This window comes from Sarcophilus harrisii, chromosome 2 (assembly GCF_902635505.1).
Source record: "Sarcophilus harrisii chromosome 2, mSarHar1.11, whole genome shotgun sequence".
In the NCBI taxonomy this organism is placed as follows: Eukaryota; Metazoa; Chordata; class Mammalia; order Dasyuromorphia; family Dasyuridae; genus Sarcophilus; species Sarcophilus harrisii.
This window is the reverse complement of record NC_045427.1, coordinates 201,111,801-201,130,015: the sequence shown is the minus strand read 5'-3', so window position 1 is coordinate 201,130,015 and position 18,215 is coordinate 201,111,801.

The window sequence follows — 18,215 nt, the reverse complement described above, 5'->3', positions numbered from 1 at the left end:
ACTTATTAATTCCTTTTTTCTTTCCTAATCTCATCTGTTTTTAATCCATTCCTCCAAATTTTTTTTTCTCTCTATTAATTCAGTATATTGTCTCTTCCTCTTTCCCTTCAATCAATCCTTTTACTAATTTCATTTTCGATTCACATTTCTATAGAGGATTTCTCCCATCTATATTATCCATTCTCAGCTTTTGCCTGCCAGAGACTCTCATTCTCTGGTTCATAACCAACCTCATTATAAACAACAAAAACAACAGTTATATAGAACATACTTTCTTCTAGGCACAGTGCTAAGTACTTTTTGATTATTATCTAATTTAATCTTCACAACAACCCAGTCTAGTTCACTGCTATTATCCCTATTTTATAGATGGAAAAATAAAGTTAATCTCCTTATTCTATGTATTTCTCAATGAATAAAAATGCCTAATTCAGTCATTCTGAATTCTTCCCCTAGGCAATTTTTGGCAGCCTTTTAGGGCTTGATTTTATCTTTTTCATTGTGTCTCCTTTCCAGAATAAAGTAAGTTCTTGAAAATAACAAAGAAGGATCTGCTTCATTTTGACACTACACCAGCACAATTATCAAAATATATTGATCTTGCAACTTAATATTTATTTATATCCTCTCTTGGTTACCTTCTCCACCCCCCCGCCCCACCATTTATCTCAAAATCCCATCCCTTCTAAGACTTCTAATGTCTATCTTTTCAAACACCCAATGGACCAAATCACAGATATCACATGATACTCATCTTCCTTCACACAATATCTCCCTTCACCCGCTGGAGAAAAATCCCTTCCACTTATTAAAGCCTTGGTACCCTAATTTTTCCATTTTTTCCCAATCCTTTCCCTTTTTTATCACACAATCCTCCTAAAGACTTTTCTCATTTAAGATACCACAGGGTTTATCATCCCTTCATTGCTATTCTTTGGGTAGATCTGGGCTTAAAACCTTATTTACCTTATCTTTTTGTTCCCCTTCTCACTTTCATTCAGTCTTCCATTTTGTTATATAGCAAACCAAAACCGAAACTAAAAACCAAGAAAATAAAACATTAATTCACCTTTAAGCAGCATGTTAACAGGTCTTGTCAATTTTGCCTCAGGTCTTCTTCTTCACTTTTGCCTCTGCTTGCTTTCCATTTGCACTCCTGTCCCTTTGTGTATCCTTAGGAACTATTGTATTTCTGATTTATTGTATTTATGATCTCTCTGCTGTCACTCTGTAGCTATTTGTGATCATCTCTCCTGCATTTCTATTTTCTGGGATGCTAATGAAGCAAATAACTTCTTAAGTTCTAATTTCTTTCCAACAAATGTTGCAATTATTTCTTCATTATTGAACATGTATATATTTTATTTTTTTCATTTATTATTAAGTTGAAATTTGCAGGGTACATCATCTTGGGTTGCAAATGAACCACATGATTCTTAAAGATATATTGTTTATTTTATTCTTTCCTCAGTTTTCTTATGGATATAAAATTAGTATTGTGGTTACTTAAATTTATTTTGTAATAGAAATTATTTTTCTCAATTGCTTTCAGAACTTATTATTTGTCTTGGAAATTGTCCCCCAGATTAATAAAATATTTTAGGTGTGCATGATCGATAATATAGAATATTATATATGTTCTCTAATCCTGATGACTTCTCAAATCTTTCCAAAACAGATATTATGTGCCAAAGGTAAAAATCATTTTCTGTTATCTCCCTGGACTAAGACTCCCAGAACAATAGAAGGCAAAAAAGAAATAAGTTGAAAGGTGACACCCATTATGAGCTCAGTCAGCAGCCCATCCAGTACCATTAACCATGCTACTGGTAGAAAGATTGGTACCCAATAAATCACCAGAGAAAACATTAACAACAAAAGCAAATGTGACTTCTAGGTCTAATAAATTAATTCAGGCATCCATTGAATAAAGACCACAAAATGAAGGAAAATGATTTAACACTTGACAAAACTAAGAAGCCTGTGAAATTGAAGGACACTATGGAATCACAACACATTTTTTCTTGTGTAGTTTAAAAGAGAAATGGAATTTATGAGAGCTAAATTTTTGGCCTGCACAGCAAAATTTATGGACAGAAGAGAAAAACTTCAATCTGTGATGGCAGACCAAGGGAAAAAAAAGATAAAAAAGAGAACAACATTTTGGAAATGCAAATCTAAGAATGTAAAGGACTATCTAGAAGAAGGAAAAACAAATTACATTTAAAGAAATTACATTCATTATACACACAAAATATATGAATGATGAAGAAAGGAGGTGGGGAGACTATCTAAAGGATCATATGTTTTCAACAAAAACATTACAGAACAAAGCATCTTTTCATCATAATGAACAAAAAAGCCAGAAAACTGTCTAGAAATTCTGAACATACAAAAATGTAATCTACATACAAGTAATTTACATATCTCCTCCAGGAAAAAGAAAAGGCACTCTAGTTTAAAAAAAAAAAAGATTAGAAAAACCTCGACTGTAATACATCCACTTGAACAAAGGAGGGGGAATAGAATAATATGATCCAAATAGCACTGTAGCTCAGGATGCAGTCCAAGATTTTCATATTGCAAATTTAAACTTAATTGTATAGAACAAGAGAGAAACTGTCAAAACTAAAAAGAGCCTGAATTTTTATTGAATGAAAACGAGAGCTAAAAAGACTACTTGTATCTCAAATATTCCAAACTACAGAAATCTAGGAGCAGGGAAACATGTAATAATATCATCAGAGTGATGAGCAAGTCCAGTATTTCAAGTATTTCTCAATTGGATCAAGATAGAATCCCTGAGGCATCAAAAAAGAAACAAGGGACACTATGGATTGAACCTAGTGACACAATTACTGAAAGTGAATTTTTGTGTATGACCACGTTAAAATATAGAAGGGAACATAAAAAAAGAGAGAGAGAAGTAGGAGATATAGAGGTGTGAGTAAAATATTGGGGGTTAAATCAAGGGTTAACCATAAGAGCAAGGGAACCTATGTAAACCCAGAAAGAGAGAATCTTAGTAGGATAGTGAGAGGAATGGGCACAAGAATATCTACACCTCTCTTCTTCAGTGTGATCACCTCCTTTTCAGTGTTCTCACTTCCCTTAGAAGTCAGGGATGGCATAACCACCTGTGTTCTAAAACAAAAGAAAGCAGGAAATGTAATGGGCTAACTGAGAAGATGCATTTGGACAGCCAAGTACTAAAGGATAATTATTTATTGGACAATACTCTATTAGCATATGCTTGGAAAATGGCCTGCCCCAATATCCTGTGCAGGCTTGATCTGTTGGTGTATACAGAAAATTGTGAAAGGGGATTAGAGGGTGGAGTAAGACAAGGGAGAATCACTTTTGGCTGCCAAGAAAGGAAGAAGAGAGGTGTGGAGATTCCTGTGTCCATTCCTCTCACTTTGACAAAGAATAAAAACCAAGGGCTTTTGCTTATCCTGAGTCCAGGGTGCTGATTCTAAAGAATCCAGGGTGCTAATTCAGTCTTCACAGGATAGTAGATGAATAAGAAGGAAAAAAGGAAAAAAATGGAGAAAAGAAAGTAGACATCATTCATTATTTTGAAGGTGTGTAAGAGAGGAATATCCTCTCATGAATATCCTCTGTTACTAAAGGGAAATGAAGATTTTACACAGAAAGATTCTTAGGAGTTTGATGCCTGATGTGTTTACTTATATAGGCATTGGAGGAGAGGGGGAGAGAGTTGGATCCTCTGTAGGCAACTGGAACCTGCAAGACTGAAATCTTTGAGTCATGGATCCAAGTTGAAAATTCTTAGGAAAATGTTCAAAACAAGATAAAAAAGAGAGAATATTAATAGGAGATGATATGCATCACACGTCCCTTTCCTCATTGATACCTGTACTGACTTTCATTTTTTTTTAAAGTAAGGCAAAGTAGAAAAGGAGAATCCAAGAGGTAAGTCTTTCCAGTGAATGGCAGAAATTATTGAGCTTAGAATGAATACCTTGGAAGATTGGATTGCCTGAAAAAATAGAGAGAAAATAGAGAGACCAGATAATCACAAGAGAATGAGGATCTAGAATAACCAGAAAGAGAAGAACAATAATAAAAAATAAAAGAAATCCTCTTTCAAAAGGGGCAGGAAAAAAATGAAAAGCAAAACAAAAACAATAATAGGATTAGCTGAATGGTAGGAGAGGAAGGACAAATCCACTTAAATAATTGAGAAGAAAAAAGAATATATATATATATATATATATATATATATATATATATAGCCAGATAAAGCAGGGGAGAGTAACTAACAAATTAAAACAATAAGAAACAGGGAGTTAACAAATGAGAAGAGAAAATCAGGAATGAGAAAAAAAAAAATCTGATAGGAATAAGAACATCTCAAAAGAGGCTAATTCAATATGACATATTAAATATAATGTAACTGAACATAAAATATATACATATAACCAAATGGAATACATGAAAATATTATAAATATAAAAATATAATTGTTGATTGTCATTATTGTTACTTCTCAGAGAGGACCAAAATGATGCCACTGTGTTGGAATCAGTTTACAATGTATATGACTGTAGCTTACCAGGCTTTATCTCAGGCCAGGCACAATTAGTCCATATTAACATTTGGAGTGGAAATCTGTGTATTTCATGATTCTTTTCATCAACTACAATTCTGCTTTGCTCATAGAACACAGTGCCTCCTTTAATATGGGCATTCCATGCTGGCCAATCCTGTGGCAATTTATCCCATGTCAAACAATTGATTTCAAAGTTTTTCAGAGACACTTGTATTGTTGCCTTTGAATTGTTTCCTCTGACCTGCATGAGAGTGCTTACCTTGTGTAGAGTTCTCTGTAAAATTGTCTTTTAGGCAAATATATTTGATAATAAATAATGTGGCCAGTTAATCAGAGTTGAACTCTGTGGAGTAGAATTTGAATATATACAATTTAACTCAAGAAATGACCTCAGTGTCTGGTGCCTTATTTTGTGAAGTAATCTTCAAAATCTTCCTAAAACAAATCAAAAGGCAATTCAGCTTCTTAGAATGACACTGATATGTTCACCAAGATTGATGGGCATGCTACAGTGAGGTCAGCACAAAATATATAAAAGGGTATAATTTTCTTGATAGATATAGAAAAAGCCTATGACAAAAAACATACTTTTTTATGCTAAATTAAACAAAAAATAGGGCTAGAGAGATCTTTTAAAATATCATAAAACATTTATCTAAAAGCAAAAGAAAGAAATATGGAATAGAGATAGTCTGGAAAATTTTTAAGTAAATACACTTATGAAAGAAAAATAATTACTTTTCCCATTATTATTTGTTATACTACTATAAATGTTAGTAACAGAAGTAAGATGAGAAAAAATAAATACAAAGGTAAAAAAACAACAGAATTATAATATAATTAAAAAACATAAAAAGTAATAATAGCAATGAAAATCCTGTTCCAAATAATTATACAACCCATGAAACATCTGGGTACTGATCTCTGAAAGCTGACCCAAAGCCTTACATAAATTAAATTACAAATCACTTTTTAAAAGAATCAAAAAACAACCTAAATAGCTGGAGGAATATTCAGTACTCTTGGTTAGGCCATGTCAATACAAACACAACACACACACATGCACACACAAACACACACACATGTAAAAACAAACAGATAATAAAAACATTATAAAAATCAATTTATATGTTAATGCTATACCAATTAAGAGGCCAGTTTAAAGCATGATAAAATTATAATGTAAATTATTTGGTAAAACAAATGAACCAGAGTCTTAAAAGAAAAGAAGAAAAGTAAGGGTTAAGAAGCTATAGAATTTACAAGCTACAAACAATACTAAAAAGTCATCGAAAATGTGTGGTATTGGTTTTAAAAATGGAAAAATAAAGATGATGGGGAAGATATATACATCATTCTAAGCTCCCCTCCTACTCTCACTACTAATTACCAAATTCAGCCTTATAAATAGTGCTTGACTAGTAAAATCCATGAATTTTGGGAGTACAACAAATTACCAGCCAAAGATAATCTGGAAGATCACCAGAAAAGGTTTGTCCCGATCAGGAGTAGACCAGTGCAGACAGGGAAGTAGAATGCAGAGGCTAGCACATCGAGCAGAAAGGGTAGGGGCGGTCTTTGTGGGTGGAGATTTTGAAGGGAGGACTCTACCACAGTTTATCTGCTCTGCTTTGGTTCCAAAGCAATACATCAGCAAAGAAGTTACAAAAAGGGCAAAAATAGAGTGTACTCCAAAAAACACCAGATTTTAACAGGATCTGGCTACACCCACCCAGCACAGGAAGTGACTCAGAACAGACTACAGCACAGCTGTGCAGCCCCATTCTGCATCCCAGGGCTTTTGCCCTGGGCAGTCACAAATCTGTACAGTGAGAGGGCTCTGCCAAGGGCAATAAAACTTCTTCACCACAGCTGCACTTCCCAGAGCAGAACACTTACACTGTGGGGCTCTTCCCACGGCAGCCAGTGATTTTTTTCTAATAGGTGTAGATTTTTTTCTAATAGCTTTTTAGTAGAATCTCTGGGGTTCTCTAAGTATAACATCATATTATCTGTAAAGAGTGATAATTTGGTTTCCTCATTACATATTCTAATTCCTTTAATCACTTTCTCAACTCTTATTGCTGAAGCTATCATTTGTAATACAATATGGAATAGTAATAGTGATAGTGGGCAACCTTGTTTCACTCCAAATCTTATTGGGAATGGTTCCAGTTTATACCCATTACACATGTTGCTTACTGACAGTTTTAAATAAATGCTACTGACTATTTTAAGGAAAAGCCCATTTATTCCTATACTCTCAAGTGTTTTTTACAGGAAAGGATGTTGGATTTTATTAAATGTTTTTCTGCATCTACTGAGATAATCATATGGTTTTTGTTCATTTGGTTATTGATATAATCAATTATGCTAACAGTTTTCCTAATTTTAGAACCAGCTCTGCATTCCGGGTATAACTCCTACTTGGTCATGGTATACTATCTGGGGATGATTTTCTTTAATCTTTTAACTAATATTTTATTTATGATTTTGCAACAATATTCATTAAAGAAATTGATCCATAATTTTCTTTCTCTTTTTTCATTCTACTTGGTTTAGGTATTAGTACCATGTCTCAGTCATAAAAGGAATTTGGTAAGAATCCTTTATTCCCTGTGTTTTCAAATAGTTTATATAACATTGGAGTTAATTGTTCTTTAAATGTTAGATAGAATTCACATGTAAATCCATCTGGTCCTGGGGATTTTTTCTTAGGGAGTTGATTAATAGCTTGTTCTATTTCTTATTCTGAAATGGGACTATTTAAGCAATTTATTTCCTCCTCTGTTAATGTGGGCACTTACATTGTTGAAGATAGTCATCCATTTAACGTAGGTTATCAAATTTATTGGCATAAAGTTGAGCAAAGAAACTCCCAAATATTTCTCTAATTTCCTCTTCATTGGTGGAAAGTGCTCCCTTTTCATTTTTAAGACTAACAATTTGATTTTCCTCTTTCATTTTTCTAATCAAATTTACTGAAGGTTTATCTATTTTGTTGGTTTTTTCATAAAAACAACTCTTAGTTTTATTTATTAATTCAATAGTTTTTTTACTTTCAATTTTATTAATTTCTCCTTTTAATTTTAGATTTTTAGGTTAATATTTGATTGGAAGTTTTTAATTTGCTTTTTCCTAGCTTTTAATGTTGCAAGACCAATTCAGTGACCTTCTCTTTCTATATTTTATTCAATTAAGCCTTTAGAGAAATAAAATTTCCCCTTTATTTCTTGGTCTGCATCCCACAAATTTTGGTATGTTGTCTCATTCTTCTCATTCTCTTGGGTGAAATTATTAATTCTGTCTATGATTTGCTGTTTCACGCAATCATTCTTTAGGAAGAGATAATTTAGTTTCCAAGTACTTTTTTGGTCTTTTTACCCCTAGCTTTTTGTTGAATGTAATTTTTATTGCATCATGATCTGAGAAGAATGAATTTACTATTTCTGCCTTTCTATATTTAATTTTGAGGTCTTCATGTCCCAATATATGGTCAATTTTTGTATAGGTTGCATGAACTGCTGAGAAGAAATTATATTCCTTTCTGTCTCCATTCAGTTTTCTCCAAAGATCTATCATACCTAACGGTTCTAATATTAAAGTTACCTCTTTAACTTCTTTCATTTTTGTTTTGTGGTTTGATTTATCTAGTTCTGAGAGTGCAAGGTTGAGATCTTCCACTATTATAACTTTGCTGTCTATTTCTTCTTGCAACTCTCTTAACTACTCCTTTAGGAAGTTAGTTGCTATACCACTTGGTCCATATATGTTTAGTATTGATATTGCTTCATTGTCTATGCTACCCATTAGCAAGATGTAGTTTCCTTCCTTATCTCTTTTAATTAGATCAATTTTTGTTTTTTCTTGATCTGAGATAAGGATGGCTACCCCTGCTTTTTTGACTTCACTTGAACCATAATAGATTCTGCTCCATCCTTTTACCTTCACTCTTTATGTATCTCTCTGCTTTAAATCTGTTTCCTGTAAACAACATATTGTAGGGTTCTGACTTTTGATCCAGTCTGCTATCCGCCTCTGCTTTATGGGAGAGTTAATCCCATTCAGATTTAGGATTAAAATGACTAATTCTGTATTTTCTGCCATTTTGTTATGCCCATATGATGTTTTTCTTTTACTTGCCCCCCCCAATCCTCTTTCCCATTTTTAAACTTGTGTGCCCCACTTGTATCACAATGTTTATCTTCTTTAGGATCCCTCCCTTCCCCCACTTTGACTCTCTTTCCCTTTCTTGTACCCTTCCCTAATTACTATTTTTCTTTTCCCTTTTCCTCTCCCTCTTTTTAATGAGATGAGAGAGGATTTTCTGTAAAACAAGTATGTCAATTACGTTCTCTTTGAGCCAATTCTTATGAGATTAAGATTCACACATTGTTCCTCCCCCTCTCTAAATTCCCTCATATATAAGTTTCCTTTGCTTCCTCATAGGATGTAGTTTCCTTCTTTTTATTACCCCTTTCCCCATTTTCTGACATTATCCCTTTTCCATAACTACTTCCCTTTTTATTTTATATCAGTAAAATCAAATTATACATGTAGTCTTTTTGCATATACACAACAGAAATACAATTCTCAAGAGTTTGTTTTCCTTTTCTGCATCTCTAGAGTCCTGTGGTTGGAGATCAAATTTTTTCTTTGGTTCTGGTTTTTTCCTTAGAAACAAATGGAATTCATCTGTTTCATTAAATGTCCATCTTCTTCCCTGGAAGAAAATGCTCAGCTTAGCTGGGTAGTTTATTCTTGGCTGCATTCCAAGTTATTTTGCCTTTCAGAATATCAGATTCCAGGCCCTTTGATCTCTTAATGTGGAGGCAGTCAGATCCTGGGTGATCCTTATTGTTGCACCTCGGAATTTAATTTTTTTTTTTTTGGCTGCTTTTAAATTTTTTTCCCTTAATCTGGTAGTTCTGAAATTTGGCCACAATAGTTCTTGGAGTTTTTATTTTATGGTCTTTTTCAGAAAGTGTTCAAAGAATTCTTTCAATGCCTATTTTACCTTCTGATTCTATTACCTCTGGACAGTTCTCTTTGATGATTTCTTGTAAAATAGTATCTAGGCTCTTTTTTTCATTATACTTTTCGTAAAGCCTAATAATCCTCAGATTATCTCTCCTAGATCTATTTTCCAGTTCTGTTGTTTTTCCAAGTAGATATTTTATGTTTTTTTCCAGTTTATCATTTTTTTTGTTTTGCTTGACTGATTCTTGCTCTTAATAAATCATTAGTTTCTATTTAATCAATTCTGAATTTTAATGAGTTATTTTTTCTTTAGCTTTTTTACTTTTTTGTATATGTTCAATTGAGTATTTAAATGAATTGTTTTGCTCTATGAAATTTTTTCCATTTCACTAATTTTTTTTTAGTGAATTATTTTCTTTTTCCAATTCACAAATCCTACTTTCTTGCGAGTTCTTTGCCTTTTCCAGTTAATACATCTTACTTTCCAGAGACTTTTTTTACTTTTTCCAATTCACAAATTTTGTTTCCCTGCACTTCCTAGGAATTTTTTACCTTTTCTAATTCATATTTCAAAGCTTCTCTTTCCTTTCCCCATTTTTCTTCTAACTTTCTTTTGCAACTTTTAATGGTCTCTTCTATGAGAGCATTATGTAAAAGGAGACAGGTAACATTCCTCTTTGGGGTATTGTCTGGTGCTTGTTTGCTATTAATCTCTTCTGGGTTGAAGACCTGCTCTTTTTTTGTGTAGAAGCTATCCATTGTCTTTTTAATTTTTTTATTCATTTTTTAAAGCTTTTAGGGTATGCTTTCAGGGTAAGGGTATTACCAGCTTCCTCTGCAAAGCAGGGAGAGATATAGCCCAGCTTCAGGCTCCTAGGTGTGGGAGTGCTCTGAGTGAAAGTTTCCCCTTCACCCAACCGGAGTTGATTTAGCACATGCCTGGAACTACCGAAGTGCCCGGTGTTACTGTGTGGTATAGCGACTACCCTAAAGCTGGAGAGTAAGAGGTGAAAGTGTCACTGCTCCAGGCCAGAATCCCTTGTGGGGCTATGTGTATTAACAGCTGACCAGTGAATAGCCGGGCTCTAACTGGAAGTCTCTGCCCAGAAGCAAATAGCCCTCTGAAAGTTCTATTGCCCAAGCAGAGCACCCCCCCCCCACTGTACAGATTAGAGGCTGCTCCGGGTTGTGCCCCCTTGCCATGCAGGTTTGCAACTGCCCCAAGGAAAAGCGCCGTACTGTGGGTTGGGGCTTTGAGCTTGTGCTGTGATCTGTGCTCTTACTTCCTGTTTAGGGCTCCACTTGGTCTGTCTCTAGTTCTCTCCCTGCCTATGCTGATCTTCTCCAGGGCCCTGAGGACAAACCTTTTCTGGTAAAATTCCAGATTATCTTTGGCTGGTGAGTTGTTGTACTTCTAATCTTTATAAATTGTGGCAGTCAAGTTATTTTTGAGGCTGAATATAATATTGATAGTGAAGGTAGGAGAGGAGCTTAGAAAGTTGCATGTGCCTTCTCTGCCATTTTGGCTCTGCCCCCTCTTTATCTATTCCAATTCATAAATCCTAATTTCTTGGGAGTTCTTTATCTTTTCCAGTTCACTAATTCTGTTTCCCTGGGAGTTCTTTACCTTTTCCATTTCATATTTCAGGAAGTTGTTTTCTTTTTCCACTTTCTCAAATCTTTCCTTTAATGAGCAATATGCCTTTTCCATACTTTCTTGCAGAGCTTCTCTTGCCTTTTCCCATTTTTCTTCTTTCATTTAAGATCTTTTCTGATTTCTTATAAGAGAGTTTTGTGTGACAGGGACCAGGTTATATCCCCATTGAGATTTTGTCTGGAAATTGTCTACTATTAGTCTCCTCAGGTCTGGATACCTGCTATCTTTCTGTATAGAAGCTATCTATAGTTAGACCTTGCTTGGCTTTTTTACTAATTTTTTTGAAAGCCCTTATTGTCTGCCTTCAGAGCAAGGAGGTTCTCATCTTCTTCTACAGAGCAGGGATCGATGAGTAGTAGCTGTCCTGCAAATGGGCTGTGAAGAGGAGCCATGCTGCTGTGGAAGTGTGACTGCCCTGGGAAGAGCCTGTTGTGCTGAAAATGTCACTGCCCTCAGTAGAACCATGCTGTGTAGAAGTGTGACTGTCCTGGGCAGAACCCCACATTGTCAACTGTGGCTGTGCAGCTGCACTGCGGTTGTGCTGAGTCACTCTCGGTGCTGAGTAGGTGTGTTCAGGTCCTGTTAAATTCTGGTGTTTTCGGGTACACTCTAACTTTGGCATTTGTGTAACTTCTCTGCTGATCTACTGCTTTGCAACCAAAGAAGAACAGCCAACCAATGGTAGAGCCCTCCCTGCATATCCTCCACCCAGGGAAACTCCACCCCACCCTCGGTCTGCTCAGCTTGGACTAACCTCGGTGTTCTGCCTCCTTGCCTGCACTGGCCTGCTACCACTGGATAAAAACAGACCATTTCTGGCAATCTTCCAAGTTATCTTCAGTTATAATTTGTTTTACTTCAATATTCGTGAATTTTAACAGTCAAGCACTATTTCTGAGGCTGAATTAGGTAATTAGTAAGTGAGTAAAAAGGAGTAGAAAGGAGAAATGAATTGTGTGTCCTCTTCACCATCTTGGTTCCACCTCACAAAATCTGATTTGATTATAGAACTTTACAAGAGGAAGCCCTAGATTTCCCCTTTTCAAGAAATCTAAGCTTTGTGTATTTCTGTGGGTTTTGTTCTGTTAAAGACTTTTTTTTCCTAATGTAATAGTACAATAGAAAGAATGTGAAATTTGTGTCACTGCTATGGCACGAGTAATTGAGTGAGCTTGGAAAATTCACTTATCCTCTCAAGGACTCAGTTTCCTGAGTTTTAAAACTAGGAGTTTGGATTAAATGGCATATAAATCCCCCACCAGCACTAAAACTTTGCTACATTATGCCAATGAAATTTAATATGCTGGCAATAAGTCAGATATAAAGTCAAGACATGTTCTGAGGTAGCTTTCTTTGGTCTTACCTAGTACTCTTTTTCCTCTTGAGACTTGCCTCCTTGATGTTCCCAGGACACAATGTGATCATTTCTAAAACTCTTTCTTTGTGTATGCTGATCCTATCGTCCTATCTTCCACTGTAGGAACATTCTTTCTTACTACCTATGGGATCATTGATTTAGAGCTAAGAGATCTCAGGTTGATAATTTAGACTGACTTCTTTTACAGATAAAGAAATATAAATCTGAGAGGTTCTGTCCAAGGTTTCATAGTTATTAAAGCAGCAGAAAGGGTTGAATGTATATTTAAAGTTCTTTTAATTCTGAAACCAGTCTTTTTTACACTGCAGCATACTACATTGAAAAGATGAAGTCTCATTTCCTTCATGAAGCTCTCCCAGATTATTGCATTTTTTAGATGTCTGACTCTTCTATGAATTCCTCTAGCTTTTAAAATTTGAATCCCATGATTAAGAATTTGGTTAAATATTGCTTGGCAGTATTCTTTAGTTACTTCATGAATGTTAATATCTATACATTCAATGAAATTATAAGGGCAGAATCTATATAACATAATTCCCTCTTAGGTGTGGGAAGTGAGAAGGCTCAGCATGCAAAATGCAATTTTCTTTTCCCAGCCCAGAACTTTTCTCAAATCTTTTCATCTCCAAGTACCAGCATAATAAAAAAAATGTTAGAGCTACTTTACACTGGAAGATTTAAAGATAAAGGTAAATAAACAAATAGAAACTTATTGTATATTATATAATGTCATATGCCTTCTATACAAAATTCACAATTTGATGAAGACAAAGCAGATAAAGATTCAGAATCTAGAGGCAGTACAGTAGAAAGAGTGAGGGATTTGGCATCTAAGAATTTGAGATCAAATCACAGAATTGTTTACTATTAAGGATTTAGAGAAGTTCCTGGTTTTCACTTTCTTCATTACTAAAGTGAAGTAATTGGACTAAACTGTCTAAAGACTGTCTTAACCTTATTTATTTATTTGCTTATTTGTTTGTTTTTCTATCTATCTACCTATCTATTTATTTATTTATTTTTACTAATCATGAACTCCTTTAGCAATCTGCTAAAGCCTATGGACTCCTCAGGATCGTATTTTTAAGTGCATAAAATAAAATACATTTGATGATAAAAACCAATTATATAAGAATGTAGTTATACATAGACACATATATAAATATATATAACTATGTATTTTGAATTTAATACAACTCTGAACCTCTAATTAGGAACTCTGTCTAAAACTTTAAAAAATACTAAATCCTATAATCTAAACTATTGTGTATGTTTGTGTGTGTGTGCATAAGTTTATATGCTGTTGCTCAAAAAGGTCTTATAAATGTTGGGAATGATAAAAAATTATAGTTAAAAGCTCTTTGCTTCCAACAGCTTGCTTTAGCTCTTCATTGTTGACCCACAGTGTGAATAGAATTCTCTCATTTGTGAGGATAGGTTTCAGAGAAAAATTATCTGGTGCTGGAGATCTTTCAGGAACTCTCAGTACCATAGTCAATGTCAGCAACTTTAAACACTATTATAATCCATTGTTAGTACGAAAATTAAGTGTCTTTTCAATGTTTGTACTGACTTTTAGCTACTTGGTTATTTCAACAATCAAAAAGGCAGTTCAGTTAAAGGTCACCACCACCATCTTTGTAAGCTCCTTGAGTGAATTTAGTTGTATCTGATTCTCAGTGATTCCATTTGAGATTTTCTTGGCAAAGATACTGGAGTGATTTGGACATTGCTTCTCTAATTCATTTTTTACAGATGATCAACTGAGGCAAACAGGTTAAGTGACTTACTCAGGATCACACAGCTAGTAGGTGTCTCAGGAAATATTTGAATTTATGAATATGAGTCTTCCTGATTTCTAGTCCAGTACTCTATCCATTGTACCACCTAGGTGCCCCCTTAAATCCTAAAAGCCCATTTTAATTGTAAAATGAGTGTGTATGTGACATCAAGGACACGAGAGAGATAAAGGAATATAAAGAGGAAAGGAGAATTGGAAGCAAAAAAAGGAAAAAAAAAAGAAACAGAATTAAAGAGCTGATGACTGGATAGGAAGGGGAATTGGAATATTATTAAATAGAACAAAACTTTTCTAAAGTACAATTGAATTATGTAGGAAAACAGTACATTCTCCAGAATTGGAAGTCTTCAAGCAGAGATGTAACCAGTAAATTTTTCACTATAAAATGGTCAGACCTAGAGGCAGAGTTAAGAATAAGAGAGTAGGACGAGATTACATACAGAACATAAAGGTGTGTTCAGGAAAAGTAAGGCAGAAATATGACAGCGGTTGAATATCATTATAGTTGTTCTAGAAAAACAAATATTCTTCTCTTTTAGTGAAGTCATAAGCAGCTGTAGGGATCTGCATAAAGGAAGGCCCTGGGAGACTAGTACTGTATATAGAGCGCTGGAAATAGAGTTAAGACAATATGGAATTTTGAAATCCCACAGAGGATGACAAAGTATCAGGCATGGAGAAGTATGAATGAATGAATGACATATTAAATATTTAGTATTTTTAAAGCATAATGGGGATACAAATAGAAAAGCAAAACAGCCCTGCAATCCAGAAGATAACATTTTAATCAGAGGCAACACTTGTGGAAGGGATGGAAGTCACTGGACATCTGCATTTCTTCTTGGCAATTCCTTTTATGTAAAATATTGCAACCTGCTCGTGCCCATCACTTGCTTCTTAATTTTTCTCTCAGTGATATTCAAGTTCTATTCTCTAGAAACTTTAGAAATAGTTGCCATGAATTTTAGTAATATAGCTGCATTTGTACAATATTGGTAGTAAAAATATGGGCCTCAGCTGTAGGCAAACTTGATAGAAATTTATTGAACATAATTTATCTTGTTCCTTTGTCATATTCAGTTCTGGGCTTAACTCATTTTATATTTGTTGTACCAATAGATAAAGAAAAGGTACTGCCAAATTCCTTCTATGACACAAATATGGTACTGATATCTAAACCAAGAAGAGCCAAAATAGAGAAAGAAAATTATCCTTAATGATCGCCTTAATGAATCTCCTTGATAAATAATGATGCAAAAATTTAAAATGGAATATTAGCAAAGAGATTACAACTTTTCAGAAGGACAATATACTATAACTAAGTGGAATGTATACTAGGAATGTAGGGCTGGTTCAATATCAGGAAAACTATTACCATAATCAAGCATAATGTAACTGCTAAAACAAACCTAAGAATTATATGAAGACAATTACAAAACACTTCTCACATAAATAAAGTCAGATCTAAATGACTGGAAAATTTTCAACTATTCATGGCTAGGCCTAGCTAATATAATAAAAATGACAATTCTTCCTAAGTTAGTCTAATTGTTCAATGCTATACCAAACAAACTGCCAAAACATTATTTTATATTATTAGAAAAAATAATAACAAAATTCATCTGGAAAATTAAAACAACTTTGAGGAACCACTTTACACTTCTTAGATTGGCTTAAAATGACAGGAAAAAATAGTGATAAATGTTCGAGGGGATGTGGAAACCTGGGACACGAATACATTGTGGGTAGAGTTGTGAAATTATCCAATCTTTCTGGAGGGTAATTTGAAACTATGACGAGGGCTATAAAAGACTGCATACCCTTTGACCTGCCAGTGCCATTACTGTTTCTGTATCCTAAGCAAATCATAAAGAAGAAAAAAGGACCAAAGTATGCAAAAATATTTCTAACATGTGTTAGCAAAGAACTGGAAAATGAGTAGAGGCCCATCAATTGGGGAATGGCTGAACAAGTTGTGATATATGAGGATGATGGAATTTTATTTTTCTATGAACAAGCTGGTTAGAGAAAGACCTGGAAAGATTTACATGAACTGATGCTAAGTGAAACAAGCAGAAGCAGGAATCCAAAGATACACAATAACAACAAGAATGTGCAATGATTAAAACTATAAAAAAGTTTGGTGCTTCTCAGTAGTTCTGTGATCCAAAGCATTTCTAATAGATTTTGGTCAGAAAATGTCATCTGCATACAGAAAAAGAACTAAGGACATTTGTAATATTTTCTCTAAAATGTAATGTTCTCTTGTTGGGGTTTTTTTGGGGTCTCTGGAGGAAGCCTTCCTTTCAGTTCAGTAATCACCACAAGTGCAGCCAGGGATTAAGGTACATATCCTTTATTGTCTCTTTCTTTGTTCGAAAAAAACCCCCAAAACTGGAAAGACTTACATGAGCTATTGCAAAGTAAAATAAACTGTGTACAAAGTAACAGCAATGTTACAAAATAATCAGCTGTGGATGGCATAGCTATTCTCAGCAATGCTGAGAATCTGAAACAGCTCTGAAGGAGTTTTGTTAAAAAACATTCGCCATACCCAGAGAAAGAACTGATAGTGTTTAAATGGAGATTGAAACCAAATTTTTTTGGTCTGCATTTTCTTTTACAACATGACTATTAAAGGAAATATGAACATGTATAACATATTTAATTGCTTGCATTCCTAAAGACACAGTCTACGAAGATAGGAGAGAAGCCATAATTCAAAGTTTAAAAAATAAATGTTAAAATTTGTTTTTACAAAAAACTAGGAAAAATAAAATGTTGTCATACCCACCTCCCCCCCAAAAATGTAAGTTTATTGAATGGGTTTCTTTTCTAAGCTCAGCGACTCAAACATTTTGAAAGACCCTTTAACCCTGTTGTGACATTGGAAATCAACTGATTTGCCCATAAGTCTCTAAGTTGAGAGACATGGGGCAGAACCAAGATGACAGAGAGAAGACATGATTTTCTTTGACCTCCTCTGACCTTCTCTCAAACCAACAGTAGACTAAGCCTCTAAACTGGTTTTGGAGTCATAGAAACCACAAATATATGGAGTACACAATGTATTTCCAGAGATAATTTGGAAGAGCGTCAGAACAGTTCTGTTTCAAATAGGCAGGGGAACAGTTTATGAAGCCCAGATCACAGAACAAGGAGCCCTGAACAAGGACCTGGGGTGGGGAGACAGAGCATTGCAGCTTCCATGCACCTGGGAATCTTCTGTGAGCCTTCTCTCCCTTTTTGTATCCCTCCACACTCCTTAAGAAGGTAAGCAATATAATATTGATTGTACATATTAAACCATAAAAAATATATTTTGTATTAAATAACTAGTTAAACAACACATTTACTTCATAAATATAATGGCACCATGATATAGATCCAATTTTTCCTTAAAGATGTTTTAATTTAATTTTATTTTAAGAATTTAATTTAATAAACAATTGGGGTAGCTATGTGGCAAAATGGATAGAGAAATAGCCCTAGAGTCAGAAGGACCTGAGTTCAAATTGGGACCTAAACATTAGTGGTCAAGTCACCTAAACCTGATTGCATCCAAAACAAAATAAATAAACAATCAAATGAATAAAAGAATGTTTATTAAATCCATACTGAACAAAACACCTGGTGCTAATTGAAAACAAAAATATGAGGAGTGATCAAAAAGATGTGAAATTGGGGTGGAAATCATCCCAAAGGACTTACACTCTCATTATTTTGTAATACAAAGATATTAAATTATTGAAGTCAAATGTCTTTTTTATCTTTGAATTCACTAATTTGTTATTCAACTAAATTGAATCAAGTTGGAAAGGAA